A 22824-nucleotide genomic window follows, 5' to 3' on the forward strand; every position below is an offset into this window, starting at 1 on the left:
CACTGTCCATGAGCTCTTTTGCTCAGGGCTAGTGCTCTATCACTCTGAGCCACAGCGCCATTTCCAGTTTTCTGGTGGTTAATTGGAGATGAGTTCTCATGGACTTTTTCCTGGGCTGGCTTTGAACTGCCATCTTCAGATCTGTCTCCTGAGTAGCTAGGATTTACAGGAGTGAGCCACTGGTGCCTGGCTAACCTCTCTTTTTAAGTTAATTTATCTCAGCTATCTGCTACTGTAATAGAAAGCTGGCAGATACAACTGCTATAGGCAGAGGGCTGGAAAAGTAGCAATGATGAACACGAATGATCATTTATTGGTGGCAAAGTGTTGTGCTCAATAATTTACATGGATTAACCCATTCAGCCTGTGAGAGGGAACCTTGTTTCACGGAATCAACACCACCATCAATTATGTGTTATTAAGAAAGAAAAACGAATCTGCCAAGTAACTAGAAGATGCAGTAAGTAGTTAGGATATGCTAGACTGGTAAGGCATTTATCCCCAAATCTCAGTGGCTCGAAGAAGAAAGGCGTGTGTTTCTCTCCCTCACCGCCACGTCCATGCCCATGAAGCCGCCTCCGTGTGGAAGGAATGTTGCTGCTCCGCCTATGGAAGAGCATGCATGAACCAGTTGTGATTTAAACTTTAGCCCAGATATGATGCGTGCTACTTCTCTTCGTATTCCTCCTTCCCATGTATAGCCAGAACGAGTCTTCACTTAGACATTAGATTCCTGGAGTGCTGGGAAAGCCCCCGAACTTCTATGTTTTTTTCTTTTTGTGCTGGTCCTAGGGCTTGAACTTAGGTCTTGGGTACACTGTCCCTCCGCTTTTGTGCTCAAGGCTCTACCACTTGAACTTTTTGCTGGTTAATTAGAGATAAGAATCTCATGTATGTTTCTGCCTAGGCTGGCTTTGAACTCTGATCCTCAGATCTCAGCCTCCTGAGTGTGAGCCACCAACACCTAGCTATTATCATTATTTTCTTTTGTGTGTGTGTGACAGCACCAATAAAGCTTTGTTCTCTCTCTTGGCTTCTTCACTCCATGCTGGTGCTCTACCACTTGAGCCACTGTTCCACTTGCAGTTTTTTGGTGGTTAATTAGATAAGAGTCTCATGGGCTTTTCTGACTAAGATGGTTTTGAACAGTGATCCGCAGATCTCAGGCTCCTGAGCAGCTAGGATTACAGGCCCCACCATTTCAGTTTTTTGGTGGCACTGGACATGGAACCCGGGGTCTCATGCATGCCAGCCAAGTTCTGCCTCAAAAGCTACACTACCCAGCCTATTAATGTTCTACAAATTTTTATCCAAACACATACTAGATGAGCACTGAAAGCTGTGTCTAGTTCCCTTCGACAAAGCATCCCAGGTCAGCCAGGGGTCAGAAGGAAGGGTGGGCAGAGGTCAGCTAGCTATGGGTGGTAGAGAGAAAGGAGGGTGTTCACAGGGTAGGAGCTGCGTGAGTCCTTCCCAGACTGGGCTGGCCTTGGTCGTAAACTGTCCCATAAAGAGATGACTATTTACTCTAGGCTGGGGCCGGGGCTGGGGCCTGTGGGTTGAGTCCACAGGAGTGAGCTGGCCATTGGAATGTGGTGTGGGCGGGTGGAGGGGGGAAGTGGCCACGGGCTTCCACTGAGTCACAGAGGGAGGACTGAGTGGGGGAGGGCAGCTGGGCTCCACCTTGGTGCAACAGGAAGGAGTCAGGACAGGAAGAGCCCGGGCTGGGGTGGGGCAGGGACAGGGAGGAGGGCTGGCCTAGGCTCCGCAGATCCCTGCGCTGGCAGGCAGGCCTGTGGTGCCAACATGGCTGCTCCCTGAAAAGCGCTGAGATCCAGCTGGTCACCCAGACCCCCATGGCTGTAAATCAGGGTTGCTTGAAAGTGTCCAGCTCGCCTGCCTTTGTCTGGGTTGCGCTTCAGATGCTGCTGGCCAATGTCAAAGCCACATCCTGAAAAGGACTTTAGGATCTCTTAGCTGCCATAGTTCCTTTTCCAGGGTGAGGGGTCTGACAGTGGGCATACCTTTGAAAGGCAGGAACTCAGAGACATGAAGGGTTAGAAGGAAGTAGAAAAACTACAGCCAGTTAGCCAGGGAGGTGAGAACGCACAAGCATTGCCTAATGCCAGGGGCTTATGCTGCTTAGCCATGGGTGAACCTAGTGTGTGGAGTCCACTGAGCCTCCCACTCGGGTGTTCGCCCCTCTGGGGAGAAGGCTGGCCCAGGGTCAGTGCCATTCCTGCCTGGCCAGCAGCCCTACTCCTACCTATCTAGAATCTTGTTTCAGGTCTATCTCCTCTCCATCCTTCAAGACCCCCTTCCTGAATTACTTCAGCTTCTGTGGCTGGGCAAGCTGTCTGTGCTTGCTACTACCCAGGTGGGAACTGACCTGGCCCAGTTCAAAGGAACAAGGAAGGAGTGTTTGGTTTCCTGGAACCATCTGGTGCGTGGCTTTCCAGGGAAAATCTCAGCCAGTCTGATTGGCTGGGCCTGAACCACCAGCTGCCCCCTGTGGTCCTGGTGGTGAAGTGTCTGAGTGGAAGTTGGAGGGGGAGGGGCTGGGAAGGCCTGGGCAGTCTGAGCCCCACAGATAATTACCATGATATACTTGCTAATGGCCGCAGGTGTGAGTTAACCTCAGACCTCAACATACTGCAATATGCCCAAAACATATGCTTGTAGCTCCCAACAAACAGCTCAGTGCATTTTTGGCTGGCTGTTTGACTATCAATAAAACGAACAGGCATAGAGGAATTGCTCACAATTACAAAGAAATCTTACCTGTAAAATTCAAAGTGGATCCAGACTCTTTGGAAATCCAAAGTCATCATAAAATATTCAGACTTCTTGATGCTTCTTGATGCAATTAAGACTAAGCATGGTAGGGATGGCATGTAGCTTAGTGGCAGAGCACTTGCCTAGTATGTACAGGGCCTTTGGCTTGAGCCCTAGCACTGTAAAAAATAAATAAGAAAGACAACAAAGAAGGAAAGCAATGGTTACCCCAGCAGGGGACAGAGGCAGGAGGATCCAGAGTTGGCGGCCAGCTGGGCTACATAATAAGACCCTGCTTCAAACAAAACACAACAAAAAGTCACCCATGTTGGGGATGGCAGCCAAGGTGATACTAAATCTCTATCTTCAAACAGGGCTGGGGCAGGTGACTCACTCCTGCAATCTCAGCTACTCTAGAGGCTGAGATCTGGCGATGGAGGTTTGTAGAAAAAAAAACACCAAAAAACCACCAAACAGCAGGAAGTGTAGTTGTGGCTCAAGTGGTAAAATGTCAGCCTTGAGTGAAAAAGCTAAGGGACAGTGCCCAGGCCCTGTGTTCAAAACCCAGTACTGGCACAAACAAACACTTAAGAAAAAAAAAAAAGTCCACAACATAATGAGTCCATTCAAAGAGTGAAAATTTCTGTTGTAGTTCAAGCTTCCTAGTTGTTCCCTTTTGTCACTCCCCTGACTGCCCAGCAGTAACACCTGGCTTGGAGTCAGGCTCTCTTCCTGATCTTTCTCTTGGAAGAGAGCTGGTCTACAGGTTTAAAACACAACTAATTAGCTTCTCCCTTCCTCTGTGAGCACCTATTGACTCATCTGCCAGTCCAAGTCCTTCACAAACAGCATAGTCTCAGAAAGACCCCTAAGAAGTGTGAAGCTGGTCATAAGATCTCCTCCACATGCCATCAGTGCCCTGATAGACTGACTCCACTTCATCCTTCAGAGTGGGTCAACGTTGGGCTTAGGTTGAGCATGTGACCCAGTCTTGGCCAATGAGAGTGAAGGAAAGCCCATTAGGCAATTCCTGCGAAAATTGTCCTTGTTTCTAAGAGAAGCTCAGGAAGAGAGTCTTTCTTCTTGCTTTAGACATTGTCTTGTCTGGAGGTGGCCATTTTACCACTAGTCCAAGGATGAAGTAGCAGAGTAGAGAGATGAGAAGAACCAGAATCTCTCATGTTGAGATTGAGCCCTTCCTGGGGCATGACATCATGACATCATGCATATTATTTAAGCTAGTTTGAGTCAGTTTTCTGTCACATGCTCCCCAAATCATCATCTCTGTTCTCCTACTGGCTCTGAAATTCTTTCCCCTCTCTAAGCCCACTTTCTAGGGGAGTCACTGGAAATGAGTTCTCTGTCCCTTCTGTCTCTGGGCTTCCTGCTCTTCCTGTCCTTGTCATCTGTTCCTCTGCTCAGCTCCCTCCAGTCCTCACTGCCCACACTCCAGTACCTTCACTGGGGAAACTCCAGCCACGGATCTACCAGCTTGGCTTTTGCTGTTCCTACTCTTGAGTTAGGCTAATGAACAGTTGTGCTCTTGGAGGAATTCTCCTCTCCCCCCCCCCCCCCCCCCGCCCCCCTTCCAGGAATTCTTTTTCCTCCAAGGGAGCCCCCAAACCTTTCCCACTCCTGGACTTCTTCCACTGCAGTCTCCCTAATGTTCTGTCCTGCAGCAAATGGGCGGGTGGTGGTGGTGGTGGTGGTGGTGGTGGTGGTGGTGGTGGTGGTGAGCGGCAATTCCTTAGGTCTGATCCTTTTGGACTGTGGCCTAAATGGCAGGATCAATCCTCCAAGAGCCTATAGGATCATTTTCTCTCGGCCTGCGGTTCCACATCTCTCCAGGAGGGGTCAGTAGCGAGCAAAAAGTTCTGTAGGCTGCAGCAATGAATGACCTGGCTTCTGTGCTTAGCAGCCAGTCCCTGGGCAGATGTCCGAAGAAAACACCCTGGCCACAAAATTGGTCTTTCATTAGCACCTTTTTTGGCAGTCTCAGGAAGATTTAGGACTGAAATGGCTGGAAACAGAATTCTTACTCCCCCTCCCTCCCCTCTTCCCTGCTCCTACTGTTCCTCCCTCTGGGGCAAGGAGACCCTGGGCTAGTTAAGTACAGAGGAAAAGAACAGAAGTCCCCGGGATGGAAGAACAAAGGCCATCCATTGCCCCCTCTACTGGCCCCAGCACCCTGGCCACCAGCCTGTAGGAGAATTGTCATGTTAATTACTTCTGGCATCCTGCCCCAGGGAGCCCCGCCCCCAGGGTGACTCACCCTTTTCCTGCCAGGCCCCAGACTACCCAGACTAGCAGGCGAAGGCCTGCTGGGCGTGCCCCTGAAGTGGCACGTGCCCCAGGAAATTCCTGGGGTGGTGCATGGCCGGCCTGGGTGTGCACCCCGAAGTGGACTCCCTCCCAGCCTCTCTGAACTTTATTGGGATGTTTCCAGCCTATACCCTCCCCTAGCCCCAAGCCGAAGAAGAGCCACATGGTGTGTGTGTGTGTGTGTGTGTGTGTGTGTGTGTGTGTGTGTGTGTGAGAGAGAGAGAGAGAGAGAGAGAGAGAGAGAGAGAGAGAGAGAGAGAGAGAGAGATGCGTTTGTGTGTGTATGTATCTGTGTGTGTATGTGAGCTAACAATGTCTTACCATAAATCCTGGGCCCAGTTTGAGATTAACCAGCAAGGTTTTTATTCCCCTGGATTCTGGGGTTTTAGAGCTAAAGGAACTCAGAACACCCATTATTTCAGGGGCCTCATTTTAATGAAATAGGGAAAGGAATTGAGGAAGGAAGGAAGGAAGGAAGGAAGGAAGGAAGGAAGGAAGGAAGGAAGGAAGGAAGGAAGGAAGGGAGGGAGGGAGGGAGGGAGGGAGGGAGGGAGGGAGGGAGGGAGGGGTGGGCAAAATGGAGTTAGCTCCCTCCTTCCTTTGACACAGTGGGCTCAGCCATCCTCTGTGGGGCAGGGGGTGGCGTTGTGGGGGGTGGGGTAGGGGATGGGATGGCAGCTGCTCTGTCTGCTTCTGTATGTGGATAAATACACCCAGAGCTATTCCTTCCTGGCTTGTGCCTGGGTTACCAGTGGGCCTAGGGGTGGCAGTAATGCCTGGCCCAAGGTGGCTTTTAGTTGGGGGGTTTGCGGCAGTAGAATGGTATCTCAAAATAAAACCTGGCTGCTTAGCAGACTTTGGGGAATTGTTCAGGAAAATGGAAGCTGCTTGGCATGGCCTTGGTCTTTAAAAGAAGAAGAAGCAGCAAAAGAAGGGGAGCTGAACTGTAAGCTGTCTGCCGATGAGCTGGAACTTTCTTTCTACCATTAAACAGCTGCTGGAGTCAGTACTGTAGCTTAATTTGTTCTTTCTTCATTGATATTCATTAGATATTTAAAAAATACCTAATTATGATAACTCATTCTAAGAAGCTTGAATTTTTCTTGCCAAAGCGTGAATTAGTGTCCAGTAACTCAGAGCCTGTCCACTTCACTTTTAATTTAGACATACTGTCGGCTGGTGGGTGAAGGTTTCTGGTGCCAAAAACTCTTTCATTTCTGAAGTCTTGCAGCCAAACTCAATGAAAAACATGGCCATAAATACCCTTTCCAACAACTCCCCAGGCCGTCATCACGAAGCTTTTAGACTGCATTTACTCGGGGTTCCCAAGCCAAAATCATCCAGTTCCTACATCTCCCAGGGGTGTCTCCCACTACCTGCTTCACTGGGCACACCCTTCTTGGCACTCCTGGACTAGTCATGTTAGTTCTGACTTCCTACAGGCAATTTCCTGCAAATCCTAACACCTGGCTCCCTGCTTACTAAATGGTGATGCTCTGACCAAAGGCCTCATCTGAGTAAGAGGCTGCAGCGTTGAGCTCTGAGCTTTTACCATGGAGGTCTGGCTGCTGGGGTCAGCGGCTTGGGTAGAACTGATGATGGCTGATGCCTGTGGCTGCAGGGCAAATTTGCTGTTAAATTGGACTGGGGAGGAAGGTCCTGAAAGGACCGAAGGACCTTCTTCCTGCCACAGGGAATGCCCTATCATTTAAGTCTGGAGTTTGTGGAGTGGGGATGGGGAGTTGGCCATTTGCTAGCTTTTGAGTATAAATGAGATGGACCTACAGGCACAAACCCTAAGTACACAGCCTGATGACTTTGTCATAGGTATCTACCAGTATTATCTCCTAGGTCAAGATGAGTAACACCGCCAGCCTCTCTGAGGGGTGTCAGCTGCCTTTCTCTGTAAGGAACAGGTGTTTTCCCCTTTACCTTAAGAACTTAAGGTTTGCTGGCTCTGTCCTGTCCATTAGAGTGACACAAGTCAGATCAACAATGAAGAGGGCCCAGGAGGCTGTTTGCTCTCCTGCTTCAACCTCGAGACACCAGTACGGTGTGAAGAGGAGCTGAAGACAGTGTGGAACCAGGTTCATGAGGCATCTTACCAGAAGCTTAGTAGCTTTATGCAGAAGTGAGTGACAAGTTGAAGGAACAGGACTGAGCTCCTGGGCAAATTCTGGAAGATAAATACAAGGGGGCTGCAGGAGGCTCCTCACTCAGCTCCTTTGTGTGTCCTAGGCTGACAGGGATCTTATCGTCTTTGCTGATTAGCTTGTCTTGGCTGGTAGAGAGCAGCAAAGGGCGGATGAGGCAGGTGGATTGCAAGTTTGAGGTTGGCCTGGGCTACATAGCCTGGACTCCTTTTTAATATATTTTTATTGTAAAAATACTGTACAGAGGGGTTACAGTTACATGATAAGGTAATGAGTACATTTCCTATTGAGCATTGTTACCTCCTCCTTTTTTTTTCCCCTACCATCCCTTCCCTCCCACCTCCCAAACTCCTCCCTCCCCCCCAACATTGTAAAGTTTGTTTTCAACATAGTGTCCTGTACATCTCATCACCACAGTGGGTCAACCTGCATCCCCATTTAAGCATTCCACTGTAACCCTTCCCCTCCCCAAATTACAAAAATGTATATACAAGATGCAGAACACCTGAATCAAATACAGTGAAAACAGGGGTTATACCATGGGGGAAGAACATACAAAAGAAACAAAAGAATCACATAGTGCATTATAAGTACATTAAAAACAGTAACAAGAAAGAAAAAACCACTTGTGTCCTGTCTTGGGGTTCATTTCACTTAACATCATCTTATATGGTCATATGTACATAGCCTTTGACCTTCTCTGCTTGTCCTAGACATGTACTAGTCATTGCAAACAAAAGAAACCATGGGACCTATGTTTCTTTGGGCTTGGCTTACTTCACTTAATATAATTTTCTCCAAGTCTTTCCATTTCCTAACAAATGGTAGCCCAGACTCTTTATGTAGATAAATCTTATGTATCCATATATGCATACATGTATGTATATATGTATGTATGTATGCATCTAGATAGATAGATAGATAGATAGATAGATAGATAGATCTTTTCTTAAAAAATTCAACCAACCAACAACAGCAACAAAAAAGAACTTGTAGAACGACTCCCCTGAAAGTGAGTGAGAGATATGTTAGGAAAGATAGACCTTTCTTTTAATTTTATTTTTTGGTGGTACTGAGGTTTGAACTCGGCGCTTCATACTTGCTAAGCAGGTGCTCTACTGCTTAAGCTATACCTCCAGTCCTTTTTGCTTTGGTTATTTTTGAGGTAAGGTCTTGATTTTTGCCCGTGGTAGTCTGGACCATGATCCCCTATTCATGCTTTCCACACAGCTGGGATGACAAATGTATACCATGACACCAGCTATTGGTTTGAGAGGTCACAGAGACCCTTTTGCCCAGGCTTGCCATGAACTATGATCTTCCTAATGTCCTTCTCCTAAGTAGCAAGGATTACAAATGTGAGCCACAAGTTACTGGCTCTTTACTTAGTAATTTTTCCTAATTCCACAAGTCCTAGCCAGAAATTCCAGCACTTTCCTCTTAAAAAAAAAAAAGATACTCTTCTTACCTACTTTTTCAATTTTAGGGGTGTCAGAAATGTCCCATGTCGGCTGGGAAGGTGGCTCAGTGGTAGAGTGCTTGCCTTGCATGCCTGAGGCCCTGGGTTCGATTCCTCAGCACCACATAAGCAAAAAGAAAAAAGCCGGAAGTGGCGCTGTGGCTCAAGTGGTAGAGCGCTAGCCTTGAGCTGAAGAGCTGAGGGACAGCGCCCAGGCTGAGAGTTCAGGCCCTATGACCGGACCCCCCCCCCCAAAAAAAAAGAAATGCCCCATGTCATATTTTCCGACATTCTCAATATCTATGTGTATGGTTAACAGACACAATATAAAATTTCCTATTTTAACCATTTTGACATTCACACAGCTGAGCAGCCGTCACCACTGTTCACCAAGAACATTCTCACCTTCCCAAGGTGAAACTCCAAATCCATTCAACAATCTTCCCAGGCTTCCCTCCCCAGCCCCTGAGGACACCATTCTACCTCAGTCTTTACAGCATTTATACCCCGAGTCTGCTCCAGGCGAAGGGGATGACTCCCTGCCTCAACCGAGCTCTGGAGCAGCATCGATTAAGCTGAGCTTCTCCAGCTAGCCAGGCAGGTGCTCTACCACCATCACAAGCCCACAAGACAATAGCGACTGTCCTGGTGCTGACGCCTCAGCCACAGATGGCAGATGCTGCCAGGGTCCAGAGGCACCGTTGCTATACAGGCTGAGGGGGGTGGTTCACCCTCTCCATCGTGTGTGTGTGTGTGTCACACACACACACACACACACATACACACATCCTGAGACTTGAACGCAGGGCCTGGATGCTGTCCCTGAGCTCTTTTGCTCTCCACTTGAGCCACAGCTCCACTTCCTGCTTTTTGGTGGTTCATTAGAGCTAAGTCTCATAGACTCTACTACCAGGGCTGGCTTTGAGCAGTGATCCTCAGATCTTAGCCTCCTGTGTAGCTGGGATTACAAGCATGAGCTACCCGCACCTCGCTTAAAGGGATAAGTATGGTTCTGTGTATAGTGAGGCTCTCAGGGGAGGAAGGCTAGAAAGGTGACCCAGGATCTCTGCATCAGTGCCGCGGACTGAGAGCCCAGCTTCTTGGCAGATTCTGGCAGGAATGTCTGTAGATGCTTATGTGAGCTCCTGGGTGTCTCTAGGACCTCTGGCCATCAGGGCAGGAAGAAGCGAAGCTTGCGCTCTGTAGCTGGGGATCTAAAGCAAGGGACTCTGAGTTATTACTGCTGATGGGTCCCGTTAGGGTCTCCAGTCTGAATACATCTGGAGAAATTCTGATTCCCAGGTAACCTTCAAATTGTCAGTTAATAAGATGGTTGGGTTCTCAGAGAAGCTGCACGTCTGTCCACTGGTTTAATTTTGGTTTCCCTACCCCGTCCTCTGTGGGATGGGTACAGCTGCTGCTGTGGAGGGAAGAAGTTGGTTCTGGAGCAAGGCCGGCTTCTGGGAGCAGGAGGAAGGCCTCTGTGCCACACCTGGAATAAGAAATCAGTCACAAGGGCTTTGTAGCCTCTGGCTTTCACAAAGCAGTTCTTGTCCTGAGGACTGAAGCTGATAGACCAGAGGAGGGAAGTAAAGCAGGTCTTCCTGTTGGCAGCCAAGACTGGTCAGCCCTGTTTGTAGTCTCTGCCTTCTCCAGAACACATCAAAATCAAGGTCTTCTCTAATCATGGCCATAGAGTCAGACACCCAGGAGTGGCTGCATTCTTTCCTCACAGCAGAAGCGGGCATTCTACAAGGGAGGCAGGAATCGGGCCCAGCACCCTGAGCAACATGACAACTGGGAGCCTCTCATGCCTTCTGCCCCTCCAAGTGGATCTGCCTCCATCCAGCTTCCATGGAAGCCACACTGCATGCTCCAAGGGAGACAGGAGATGAGGGCACCAGTAGTCTGCCTGTAGAGAGGACAGTCATCTAAGATAAAGAGTCAGGGCCCCCAAATAAGGCAATGCAAGATTCTGGGCACAGAGGAAGCTGCCCTTGTAGAGTGGGGTTGTGGCTCTGTTAAGATAGCTGCTTTTTCATTATATAGCTGTGGCATTGTTTTTAAAAGCAGCAGAAATGAACAGGACTCTAAGGGATCTTTTTTCTTTTTCCTTTTTTGCCAGTCTTGGGACTTGAACCCAGGGTCTGAGTGCTGTCCCTGAGCCTCTTTGTGCTCGAGGCTAGCACTCTACCACTTGAGCCACAGTGCCAGTTGTGGCTTTTTCTGAGTAGGTGATTGGAGATAAGAGTCTCACAGGGACTTTGCTGCACAGTCTGGCTTTGAACTGTGATCCTCAGACCTCAACCTCTTGAGTAGCTAGGATTACAGGTGTGAGCCACTGATGCCTGGCTTCTATGGGATCATTTAAAATGTGTTGATATGTTTAGTTGATATGACTATAGTAAGAGGATAACTACTAAGGCCTGCCTTTCACAGATGAAAAACTGACCCTCAGAAAAGTTCAATACAGTTCCTAATTGATTTAGGTCCTTGCCCTATCCCACGTTTTGTCTAAGGCCCTGGGTGGAAAGAGTGGCCAGGCCTCTGTGCTGTGGATGTTCATCCCTCCGTAATGGCATCTGTCAGGACACTTCAGGGTCAAGTTTGTTGGTCCAGCAGCACAGGCCTGAGGTTGCTTCTCAAAGCTCATCTCAAAGCTATCGCTCTCTTGGTAACCTCAAGATGAGGTGCTGGTCCAGCAGTCTTTCTGAGGACAAGTCCTGGCCTTGGAGCCAGGAGGTGCCTGTGGGCATGTCCTCTGCTCCACCATCCACCGCTCCCCACACTGGGCCAGCACAGCACAGGGCCTTTCCTCAAGCATCTGCCAGCCTCCTGCCTCCCATCTCTTCTCTCCTCTATTCATGGTCTTAATAATCCCAGGTACCTGGAGATAAGAAGATCTTCTTGTTTTCCAATTCAACTAACTATGGCACACACAGATGCATTTGGACTATTTCCAATGGAATTGAACTTCTGCAGTTCAAAAGTCCTAATCCTGAGCCAAAGGAAGCTGTGTTGCTGCTTTTCTGTCTGATCACGTGCTCTTCCCCAAGGCAGGAAAGGTAAGGAAGACTGGACTGACCAAATGCGGTCAGTACAACAGCATCAAAAGAATTTATAAAGCTAGGCACTGGTAGTAGCTCACTCCCATAATCCTATTACTCAGGAGGCTGAGATCTGAGGATCTTGGTTCAAAGCCAGCTTAGGCAGGAAGGTCACTGAGACTCTTATCTCCGATTTCCTAAAACCCAGAAATGCAGCTATGGTTCAAGTGCTAGAGTGCTAGAGCTTAGGAACAGCTCTAGGCCCTGAGTTCAAGGCCTAAGAACAGCATATCCAGACACAGACACACAGACACAGACAAATACACACACACACACACACACACACACACACACACACACACACACACACACACGTAAGTTTCAAAATCCATTCATATTACAGTCCCATTTAATTCCTCAGTGTCTACCCTGTGGTAGAGGTGTCATTGTTATTTCCATTTGACAGAAGAAAAATAGCTTCATTCTTAGGATGCTCAGTTAGGACACTTTGTGTATTGTGGATAGAAGAATTTATCTTTTCTTTGGGTGGGGGTCAGTTGTGGAGCTTGAACTCAGGGCCTGAGCACTGTCCCTGAGCTTTCTTGCTCAAGGCTAGTGCTCTACCACTTTGAATTATTGCACCATGTCCTGTTTTCTGGGCTGGCTTTGAACCATGATCCTCAGATCTCAGCCTCTCTAGCTAAGGTTACAGGTGTGAGCCACGGGTACTGGGCTTTTTTTTTTTTCTGGAGATAAGAGTTTCAGGGACTTTTTTTTCCTCCTGGGATGACTTAGAACTGTGATCCTCAGATCCCAGCCTCCTGAGTAGCTAGGATTATGGGTGTGAGCCTCTGGAACACCTGCTATGTATGGCAAGTGCTGGGTCCACAACCCAGCCCCAAGATCATTTTGAACTGGCAAAAAAAAAAAATGAAGATAAAAGTTGCTTTAAAAAGGTTACTGCGATTTCATTCAAGGGCCAACCTCAACCAAAACTTTTTTCTAATGGACCCAAGTATTAAACTAACAAAAGTGGAAAGCACACTTGAAATTTGCAAGTAAGCCTGTTACTTGGAAATTGATAAAATAAAAGGCTTGAGAACTTTCCTCTTAATTAAGTGAAACTCCCACTTGGAATCCTTTCTAATGATTAGCTTATTAGGAAAAATCCTTTTGTTTACCAACAGTGTAAATGTGAAATTTACTTAATCTTTCAATAATATTGATCGAACTGTTTTAATGCCCCAGCGTAAAGAGTGATTAAGTTTTTAATTCTCCAGTTGGTATCAGGCAGGTTCCTTCATTTTTTTCTCTTTTCTGTTCTAAACTTTACCCAGGAAGTTGATTACTTGCTGAGCACTGGTGAGAGGCTGGTACTGTGTGAGCACAGGGAAAGAGAGTAGCTGGGATTACAGGAGTGAGCCACCAGCATCCAGCAGTGTTGTCTTTCTTGGATTCCAAGGTGATTGCAAAGTGACTTGCAGAGAGAAAGGCTTAGAGCAGAGAGAGACATACATACAGCATGGAGGCAGAGATGCCAGACTTTATCCTGCTTTTAGTTAATTCATAATCTCAGCAAAAGCCACTTTTAAGTACCTCTTACACTGCGAATGAGAAGGTTAAGGAAATATCTGGCTCAGAGCAGGTACCAATTAAAAGTTTAAGGCATGAGCTGGATTCAGTAGCTCACCCTTAGGGAGCAGAGATCAGGAGGATTGTGCTTTGAGGGCAGCCCAGACAAAAGTATCTTGATGTGGTGGTCCACACCTGTCATCCTGGCTATGCAGGGATGTAGGTAGGAGGATAGCAGTTCAAGGCCAACCTGAGGTGGGGAGGGAACACGATCCTTTTGGGAAAAAAAAAGAAAAAAAAGGTCTGGGGGCAGGCTGAGGGGCAGAACATTTGCTAAGAACTAAGTTCACACCCCAGGACCACCTAATTGATGAGACACGAGTGAGAGCTGTATTGGAGAAGAATAAAAAATGTCCCTCTATCTGTTAGGCTTAGTGATTGCGGGGGGGGGGGGGGGAGTGCTAAAAAATAAAAGCACAGATTAACAAGAGAAAAAGTGACTAGGGGGCCTCATAGAAATGAAGGGAAATCTCCAGAAAGGTGGTTACACCTGGAGCCCCTATACCATTTTAACAAGGGGCAATACATTTGGTGCTAAGTGCTAAGAGGAAGGGAGAAAGTTAAGCTTCTAGGGGTGTTGAGTTGTGAAGGTAAGTACAGCAGAGGTTCATGAGAGGTTAGTCATTTACTGTGTGGTGCTGGGGATAGAATCTAGGGTGTCGATCATATTAGGCAAGGGCTTTAGCTGTGAACTACACCCTGGCCTGAAAGGGAGAGATCATGCTAACTCGAGTCTTCTTCATAGCCTCAAAATGGTCTGAGGAGACTTGATGGATGGTAGTTCTCTATTGTCAAATGTTTCTGTCCTTAGTTGAGAAGGCTGCTGCTCTCTGCATCTGTTGACTCTTGCTGGCTTTCTGCTCAGAAGAATGCCATTTCTGACATGGTATGTTTTGGTGTAGTATATTCTAGTCCTCTTCAGTTGCAATGGGTACTAACCCCCCTCTCTCCCTCCCTCCATCCCTTCCTTCCTCTCTACTTGTCCCCCCTTGGATTAGGACTTAAACTCATAGCCTTATACCTGGTTGGCTCACTTGCTTGGCTAATGCTTTACCACTTGAGTCACTCCTCTAGTCTGGCTTTGGGCTGGTTAATTGAGCATGGAATCTTGTGGATTTTTGTTCTTGGACTGGCTTTGAGCCACAGTCCTCCAACCTTTAGCCTCCTGAGTAGCCAGAACCTGGCTCCATTTTTTCTTGGGAGTGACTCAACTTTTCACAGAATGCTCCCTCCCTGACCTGCCTAGAACAAGTATCAGTGTCCCAGGGGAACGGATGAGTGGCCTTTTCTGACCATACCCTGGTGAAGGGCTTTCTTCTCTTACTTCACAATGCCAGACAGCCTCACGGAAAGATTTAGAGTGGCCAAAGACACGGCTGCAGAGGTGAACTTAATAAGAGTAATGAGTATGATTTTTTTTTTTGCAGGCCTGGCATTGAACCCAGGACCTTGAGTGTACTAGCCAAGTGCTCTATCATTGAGCTGCACGTCTAGTCCTGCAGATGAGTCTATAGAAAATGTGAGTTATTATATATAGGCAGTAGTCAAGGATGGCTAAAGCTCTTGTTTCTAAAAGGTACCACAGTAAAATTTAATTTTGAAGCTCACGAATCTTTATTCAATATTCCAAAAAGTCCTTTTTGAAGGGCCTCTGGATTAGAACTCCTACCCTAGGTGTCCAGCCATAGGTTCAATCAAGACTGAGCATCTTTGGGTAGAATAATCAGTGGTTTTTAAAAAGAGATAGCCGAGTAAGAACAGCACCATGCATGTGATATTCAGGTAAGGGGTAGGTTTATTCATCGTTCCGGCTGGCACCAGGCCGGTGGTGGGGAAAGGCCTGGGAAAGAGAGCTGAGAGAGCTGGGAAAGAGAGAGAGCTGGGAAAGAGAGAGAAAAGAGCTAGAAAAGAGAGCATCTGGGAAAGGTGGGAAAGAGAGAGCTAGGAAAGAGAAGAAAGCTGGGAAAGAGAAGGAAAGAGCTGAGAAAGAGAGCTAGAAAAGAGAGCGTCTGGGCCTGGGCTAGGCCTTATCTAGGGTATGGGCGGAGAAAGATGTGGCCACATCAATTCCAGATGTGACCTCAGCGGATGCAAATGTGACCTCTTCCAGGTGTCCCAGTTGTCTAGGTAACACAGGTAACTGGGCGGGAGACTTTGCTGTGAGGAGGGTGGAGTCTGCTCACCATCCAGGAGCGGACCTTATAGGCCTGAGAAGGGAAGCCGGAACATTCTGGGTCTTGCAGGCATCCAGCCGAGGGGATTCCTCTTTCTTAGAAAGCACAGGTTTCCAGTAGGTGGTCAGGGGTCAGTTGGCACTTACTGGCCTCTTTATCAAGCTATCTAAGCAGTGTGGATCTAGCCACTTAACTAGCTTTTCAAACACCACAATCAATAATGGCCATTTTTCAGTGGTTGACAGGTTCATAAGTAAGCCTGAAAGTAACTGTACAGGAAAGAGTGAGACCAGTTTGTATTTGAATCCGAGTATCACCCTTTCCTAGGTAGCATGGATTAAAGATGGTTACAAAGTTTTCTCTACCTCCCCTTGTTGAGAGATGGAATCTGTTCTCCTCCCCTTTAATCTGGGCTCAGCCTGTGACTCACTGTGACAAACAGGATGCAGTCCTAATGAGGCTGAGACTGCAGAGGCTTTGGCTTTGCTCTCTGAGAGAGCTTGTTCCTGAGACCCTCCCTCTTGGATATGGCCTGCTTGGAAATGGTCTGCTCTTAGGTACCATATGTGACAGCCTCAAGCAGAACTGGGTTAGTGAAGTTGTACTTGGACATCCAGCTCTGTCCATAGACCCTTCAGGCCATGATAGTCATGGCTGAGACCTGACTATAAGACACATGAGAACCACATAGCTGAGCTCTGTCAACACAGGCAGGAGTGAAGGATTGTTTTATGTGTGCAATGTATGACCACATGTGAGATACTGAACCACTTGAGGGCTTAGTTTTCTTTGGTAAAGCAACATGGAGTTACTATGGTGACAGAAATACCTAGCCCAGTGCCTGGCACATATAGCCCTTTGGTGTATGCCAGGTTCTTGCTGCTTCTGCCTCTCCAGGAAGCCTAACATCCCAGGTGTGAGGAAATCCTGGCCCCTGCTCAGAACTCCCTGGAAGTTGCCCACCTTCCTCAAAAGTAATGCCTGGAACCTTCCTTCCTTCCTTCCTTCCTTCCTTCCTTCCTTCCTTCCTTCCTTCCTTCCTTCCTTCCTCCCTCCCTCCCTCCCTCCTTCCCTCCCTCCCTCCCTCCCTCTCTCTCTCTCTCTCTCTCTCTCTCTCTCTCTCTCTCTCTCTCTCTCTCTCTCTCTCTCTCTCTTTCTTTCTTTCTGCCATGACCTCAGGGCCTGGGCACTGTCCCTGAGCTTCTTTTGCTCAAGGCTAGCACTCTACAACTTGAGCCACAGCACCACTTCTGGCCTTTTCTGTTTATATGATACTGAGGAATTGAACCCAATGGCTTCTGCCACTAAGCTACATTCCCAGCCCTTCCTTCTCTCTTTCTTTCCTTTCTTTCTCTCTCTCTCTTTCTTTCTTTCTTTCTTTCTTTCTTTCTTTCTTTCTTTCTTTCTTTCTTTCTTTCTTTCTTTTCTTTTCTTTTCTTTCTTTCTTTCCTTTCTTTCTTTCTTTCTTTCTTTCTTTCTTTCTTTCTTTCTTTCTTCTTTCTTTCTTTCTTTCTCTCTCTCTCTTTCTTTCTTTCTTTCTTTCTTTCTTTCTTTCTTTCTTTCTTTCTTTCTTTCTTTCTTTCTTTCTCTTTCTTTCTTTTCTTTCTTTCTTTCTTTCTTTTCTTTCTTCTCCCCTCTCTTTTCTCTCCCCCTTCTCTCTTTCTTCCTTTCTTTTTCTATGCTGGTACTAGGGCTTGAACTCAAGACCTGGGTATTGTCCCTGAGGTTTTTTGCTCAAAACTAGCATTCTAACACTTGAGCCACAGTTCTACTTCTGGCTTTTTTGGTGGTTAGTTGGAGATAAAAGTTTTATGGACTTTCCTGCCTGGGCAGGGTTTGAACCTGGATCTTCAGATCTCAGCTTCCTGTGAAGCTAGGTTTACTGGCATGAGCCCCTGACATCCAGCCTATAATTGAATCTGAACATAGGTCTGGCGAGCATTTGATTTTCCTTTCTGGGACTATCTGTGAACCTCTTAGGAAAAATATCATAGCTTTCTATCTAGAGTGTTGGATTCTTTTTCTTTCTCCTCAAATAAAGGAGTAAAGGAATAAAATCTTCATCTCATTTTTTATTTTTATGACTCTTTTTCTTACACAAGGAATATGCTTGTCCACACTGAAAAGTGCCAACCCCATGTTTCTTGGCCAGCAGGTGTCTTTGATGGTCTGGCCCGGATAGCTGCACACAGCTCAATGGGCAGACTCGACTGACCAGATGAACTCTTGGGACTTAATCTGGGTTCATTTGGGGGGTGGGGTGGGGATCCCAAAGTAATTGATAAATAAAATAAGAATGTGAAGGTGGTGTGAAGGAAGAGTAAATGAGACCAGACTGGGGAAGAGAGAACCTAAGCTTTGTGTGTGTGTGTGTGTGTGTGTGTGTGTGTGTGTGTGTGTGTGTGTGTGTGTGTGTGTGTGCACGCACGCATATGTGCATGCAAACACATGGTAGCTAGACATCCTGCTGGGACAGGAAGCAGAACCTTGGCTTGCCTGGTACTGGAGATGTTATTTCATATTTTGGAGAAAATGTTAGTGTAGTATAACAAGAAAGCGCCCAAATCATAATTGAGAGATGAGTGAAATTCTCTCTCTCTCTCTCTCGTCTCTCTCTCTCTCTCACACACACACACACACACACACACACACACATACACCATATGACCAGGAGAAGTAGCAGGCTATTAGCTGTATCCCTCCCCATCTCAATTCTTTCCCCATGTGGAGAATCATTACTTAGACTTATTACCTAGTTAGTATATTTTGATAGATCATACATATTCATATGGGTTTTAGAGACAGTCTATGCATGTCCAAGAATATACACAGGCTCTATTTTTATACAAATGTACTAAAATGTGTTTTAACTACTGTGTAGTATATTACCCGGATTGTTGTGCCTTTGGCTTGTTTCACATTTATCTTGGCGATCTTTATTTTTCACTGAGTCTTTGCTCTTCCATCATCTGAGTACATCTAAGTATGACTTACTTCATTTTATTCACAGACAAAGAGATGGGGCTCTACCATTTTGGAGCTGGCATATTTATTCTGTGTGTGTGTATATGCATGCGCGCGTGGGCGCACTCATTGTGGGCTGTGTAAGATGGAGCCTCACCATGTAGCCCAGGCTAGACTCAAATTTGTGATCCTTTTGCCTCAGCCACCCAAGTGCTGAGCTGACAGATTTGTGTCACCAGGCCTTGGCTCATATATGCTTTTTGTTGTTGTTGTTGTTGGTCGTGGGGTTTGAACTCTGGGCCTGAGCGCTGTCCCTCAGCTCTTCAGCTCAAGGCTAGTGCCCTGCCACTTGAGCCACAGTGCCACTTCTGGATTTTTTTCTGCTTATGTGGTGCTGAGGAATCAAACCCAGGGCCTAATACATGCAAGGCAAGCGCTCTACCACCTTCCCAGCCCTATATATGCATTTTTGAAGTCAACTCTGTTGACTGTTTTATTCTTTTTGCCTTGGCTCTGAATTTTTTTAATTATATTTTTATTATCTTTAAGTCGAGATAAAAGGAATTGCCATTCATCCAAGCAGTTTATGAAATTCATTTCACCTTGATCAATGTCATTCTCCCACCTGTTTTTTAGGGAGTTAGACATTGCCCTCAGGAGGCCTTGGAAAAAGACTACAAATTCTTCCTCAGTTCCACACCGTGTTGGGTGTGGTGCCACTTGGGTGGTCACCTACTTTCTTCTCTAGTCCTGTGAGGACGCAGTTGTTCCATGTTTGAATGTGTAACCAGGAAGTGGAAATAATGTCCCTGACACCCCCCACTTCCTTCGTGAGCAAATCAGTGTCCGGTAAATAAATCCAATTACTTTCACCCACCCCTCTCCTTCAGGCAGCTGCGTATACAGCATTGTTCTGGTGAAAATCTGGAGATTTCTGAAGATAAGGCCCCAAGAGCTCTTCCAAACAGAACCAGTTGGAGGAAATATTGCTCATGTTGGCTGCATCAGACCTTCCCTTCCTGCCTGCCTCTTCCCTGTCCTGAGGGCTCTTGGCATAGTCGCCTCCCCAGGCTGCAACCAGCTCTGGGAGTCCCTGAGCTTCAGTGTGAGTTCAAGTCAGTGCTGTCTTCTTTCTCCCAGGGATGGATATTTGCCCTTTAAATTCCACATATACCATAATTCCAGAACAATAGGCTATGTCTCCTGAATACTCCATGTTTATCAGTAGGCCAGGGTAGGAGTCTTCTCCTCACATCCTTCCTTCATTAGCAGAATCTTCCCATCTTTCCTCAGCCCTCATAGACCAGGAGGAAGGAGCAGGACACTGGGGGAGGTGAGAGGTATCTATATGTCACTCATGGCAAGTCCTATGAGCTTGTGCAGAGGCGGTGGGGGGGGGGGGTCAAGGCTGAGCTTTGGAAGTTTGTCTTCTGGATGGAGGTCTGAATCAACAACAGAGCCTTGCTAAGGCTCTACTATGGGAGGGGGCCTGGCCGTGGCTCCACACTGACTTTGTCACTGCCCCCTTTCTCCTGCTCTCATTTGTCCTGCTTTCCTGGCTGGGCTAAGAAGACAACTCAGAGCCATTCTTCTAGCTCTGCAGAGCCCCTGTCCTATGGGGCACAGGGTCTCCCCCATAGAAAGTGCATAGAAAACAATACCTCCTCGTGTGACTTTCTAGAATGGCTCGAATGCTCATTTCATGGGACCACGGCTGGCCCTCGTGGCAGACCTAGAGCACAAACAGAATTTAGCAATGTTCTTTCAGAGATCCAAAACTGTCAGAGGTTTATGAATCCTTTTAAATCTGCATATGCTGCTATAACAAACTCCTGAGTATGGATAGATAGAAATCCATTTCTGTTTTTTTAAATAAACGTATTTTTTTATTGTGAAAATACTGTACAGAGGGGTTACATGGGCAAGATAATGAGTACATTTCTTATCAAGCATTGTAGCCTCCTCCTTTGTTTCCCCTTCCCATCCCTTCGCATCCTCCCCCCACCCCTCACCCACCAAAGTTGTAAAGTTCATTTTTCGACATAACAACTTGTACATCTCATTGTTGCAATGGGTCCTCCTGTATCCCTGTTTTAACGATTTGTTTTTTCCCTTCCCCTCCACATATACCAACATCATATATAGTGAAAGCAGGGGTTATACCGTGGGGGAGGGACATACAAAGCAACAAAGACATAATCTTTTTTTTTTTTTTTTTGCTGATCATGTGGCCTGAACTCAGGGCCTGGGTGCTGTCCCTCAGCTCTTCAGCTCCAGGCTAGCACTCTACCACTTGAGCCACAATGCCACTTCCAGCTTTTTCTGCTTATGTGGTGCTGAGGAATCAAACCCAGGGCCTCATGCATGCAAGGCAAGCACTCTACCACTGAGCCACCTTCCCAGCCCTCCAAAGATATAATCTTATAAATATGTTAGAAACAATTGCATGAAAGATCTCTCTCTCTCTCTCTCTCTCTCTCTCTCTCTCTCTCTCTCTCTCTCTCTCTCTCTCTCTCTCTCTCTCTCTCTCTCCCTCTCTCTCTCTCTCTCTCTTATCAGAAGGGGCTTGAACTCTAGGCCTGGGAGCTGTCCCTGAGCAATTTAGCTCAAGGCTCATGCTCTACCACTTGAGCCATAGTGCTGCTTCCAAGAAAATAGATCTGGAGGCTGGGCAGTGCAACTCCAACGTACCAGCCTTTGGTGAGGTACTTCCAGCTACCTCCTGAAAGGTGAAAGAGTTGAAGAACCAGAGATTAACTCTCTGCAGCTTCATTGCTAAGAGCTTTCATCCATTCCTGAGAAATTAATGTCTTGATGGATATTGCATCTTACCTTCTACCTGAAGTCTTCCATACTGGTTCCCTGACAAGCTTTAAACTTGTCTGCTTCTGAATGCTTGCCTGAAGCTATCTTTTGAGCATAATCTGCTTTCTTTTTCTTTCTATCTTTTTTCTCTCTCCTTCCCTCCCTCACTTTCTTCCTTTTCCTTCATTACTCTACTTCCTAACAGAAGAACTTTACTGTGTTGCAATGTCTCTCCCCAAATTCAAGACTATCCAGAAATATATCTTATTGTTCCAAGACCTCCAGATGTCTGGGGCATCTTCTTATGGCAGTAGAAGAAGTCTAGATGGGGAAATCCCATTTTGTAAATATAAGGACAACTTCACTGTGTTATATCTGCTACCATCCCATTGACCAAGTCACAAGGTCACAACCAGCATCAATGGCATGTGAAGTACACTGCTCTCCTCATGAGATGGGTAAGAGGGGAGAATGTTTATAATAATCCCAACTATCACAAACAGGGTAAAGTACTCCCTTAGCAGGGTGACTGAAAAGTTTCCATATCTGGAACTACAGTAGTATAGTCATCATCATTTATTGAATGCTTCCTATATGGCAAGCACTGTTTCAAGTACTTCATAGGTTTCCTGCCCAAGCATAAACAAGACTTAGAGAGCCTTAAAGCCACCAACTTACAATTCTGTGAGTCAGGGATCTGGTGGTTCTGCTTTGCAAACCTTAACCTTTATCATTTTCCCAGCTGGGCTCAGTGGTGACTGAGCTGGGCTGGAATGACCAAGAAGCCCTGCCTGGTTCGTGTCTAGCAACTTGATGCTTTTCAAGCCAATAGCTTGTGCTTCCTTACAGCATGGCGACTCACCATACTTGGATTTCTTCTACCTGGAAGTTGACTTCCAGAAGAGGTGCTTTACCTTTTCTGTTTTATATTAGCAGTTGCTTGCATTAGTTTGCTTGTGTCTCCCTTTTATCTTCAAAACTACCAATGACAAGTCATTGGTCTCATCCTTCATCATTGGACTCCAACTGTCCTGTCTCCCTCTCCTGCTTCCTCCTTCACATCTAAGGATGCTTGTGATTATATAGAGCCTACCTGGGCAATCCAGGCTACTATTCCCATCTAAGGCCAGCAGATTAGCAACTTAATGCCATCAATAATCTTAATTTCTCTGTGCTATGTGATATAATATATCTGAGGACTCCAGGGATTAGAGTGTGGGCATCTTTGGTGGCCAATCTCCCATGTATCACATGGTCAGAGGCAGTGATAAGGACAATACTGGCAATAGGAGAGGGTGGTGAATGGACTCTACTATTTGGACAGAGGGAGGAGCAAAGCCCTCATGGCCCTCTGTAGCCCTCCAAGGTATGCATTAACCCATGTAGTCCTCACACAATCATCGAAAGGAGTATATCATTGTGTACATTCTCAACAAGAAACTGAGCACAGAGGGGTTAAGAACTTGGTCAGCCAGCTGGTAGGCAAGAGATCT

The 22824-nt window shown here is 46.7% G+C and overlaps 1 long non-coding RNA gene across 1 annotated transcript; it reads right to left on the bottom strand.

Annotated features, from left to right (window-relative positions):
* Positions 1-321: 321 nt before the first annotated feature.
* On the bottom strand, positions 322-4594 carry LOC138839034 (uncharacterized). The gene is made up of 3 exons (XR_011375815.1): positions 4400-4594; positions 2782-2954; positions 322-606 (listed from the first exon to the last, which is right to left on the bottom strand). It is a non-coding gene; the product is annotated as an uncharacterized lncRNA (long non-coding RNA).
* Positions 4595-22824: the final 18230 nt, after the last annotated feature.

This window comes from Dipodomys merriami, unplaced genomic scaffold (genome assembly GCF_024711535.1).
Source record: "Dipodomys merriami isolate MVZ:Mamm:240054 unplaced genomic scaffold, mDipMer1.0.p SCAF_290, whole genome shotgun sequence".
Lineage (NCBI taxonomy): Eukaryota > Metazoa > Chordata > Mammalia > Rodentia > Heteromyidae > Dipodomys > Dipodomys merriami.